We start from the raw sequence: 1587 nt of genomic DNA on the forward strand, positions 1-1587 counted from the left end.
GGATTGGTTAAAAATATTCTTCCAACCCTAGAATGAAGAAGTGTACCTCCTTTATGAAATGGATAGCAAATATAAAGTAAATCTTGCTTTACCTTTGTATTACATTTTTTATTTTAATAGCTATTAGCTATATTTACAATAATTAGCTTCCAGATGGAAAGCTAATAGTGACACCTCATTTATTTAATGATGTATCCTTTTCCCACAAATGTCTCTAATTAATTGCCTCTCCATTAGTGTAGAAGATTTTGAGTTTAAGGATGCTGTTTTAATAAGCCTTGATCATGTTAATAATATCTGAAAATATAAGAACCATACTGCTCATTTGCTGAATGAATGAACAAATTATCATAAGACATCAGAACGTCAGTCGTGATAATTATATTTGTAGGAAATGTCCTGAACTCTGAAATAAAAGATGCAGAAAGACCTATGGAACAAAGGGTCAATGTAACTGAGTTTGTCCTCTTGGGGCTCACTCAGAGCCCCCAGGGTCAGAAAATATTATTTGTCATCTTCCTGCTCATCTACCTTGTGACCATGGTGGGCAATCTCCTCATTGTCCTGACTGTGGTGTCCAGCCCAACCCTGGATGTCCCTATGTACTTCTTTCTTGGCAACTTATCATTTATGGATGCTGTTTATTCTACTACAGTCACCCCAAATATGATTATAGACTTATTCTATGTGAAAAAAACCATTTCATTCCAAGCTTGCATGATCCAACTTTTTACAGAGCACTTATTTGGTGGTGCTGAGATTTTACTCCTGGTTGTCATGGCCTATGACCGCTATGTGGCCATCTGCAAACCTTTGCATTATATGACAATCATGAATCAGAGGGTATGTATTCTGTTACTGCTGTTAGCCTGGACTGGTGGGTTTTTACATGCTATCATTCACATTCTCTTTGTTTACAACCTTCCCTTCTGTGGTCCCAATGTCATTGACCACTTTGGATGTGACATGTACCCCTTGTTAAAACTGGCCTGCACTGACATCCATATTATTGGCTTCTCGGTGCTGGCTAACGACGGGGCCATCTGTGTGGTCCTCCTCACACTCTTACTCATCTCCTATGGGGTCACCTGCGCTCCCTGAAGAATCTTAGTCAGGAAGGGAGGCGCAAAGCCTTGTCCACCTGTGGCTCCCACGTCACTGTGGTGGTCCTCTTCTTTGTGCCCTGTATTTTTCTGTATGTGAGACCTCCTTCCACCTTACCCGTTGATAAATCCTTGGCTGTGTTTTACACCATTGTCACCCCTATGTTGAACCCTCTAATCTATACTCTGAGAAATGAAGAGATGCAAAACGCCATGAAAAAGCTCTGGATCAGAAGAAGAAAATGAGGCCATAGGGAAATATGTCACCTATTTTCAATGAAAAATTGCTCTTCTCAGGAAAGCAATGTGTGATTCTTTAACTGTAGTATCTCCTTAGGCTAACTAACTTGGATATGATGAAAAACATTTCTTATTGAATAATTTGAGTGGTCAAAATATACTTTAATATTTTCAAAATTTCCTAGTTCAAAATATATATTTGTTTGAAATGCATTTTTATGATTTCCATGATTTCTTGGGGGAA

General features: G+C 38.5%; 1 pseudogene; it reads left to right on the forward strand.

Moving 5' to 3' along the window:
• Positions 1-432: 432 nt before the first annotated feature.
• On the forward strand, positions 433-1349 carry LOC102412647 (annotated as a pseudogene).
• Positions 1350-1587: the final 238 nt, after the last annotated feature.

This window comes from Bubalus bubalis, chromosome 16 (assembly GCF_019923935.1).
Source record: "Bubalus bubalis isolate 160015118507 breed Murrah chromosome 16, NDDB_SH_1, whole genome shotgun sequence".
Taxonomy (NCBI): Eukaryota; Metazoa; Chordata; class Mammalia; order Artiodactyla; family Bovidae; genus Bubalus; species Bubalus bubalis.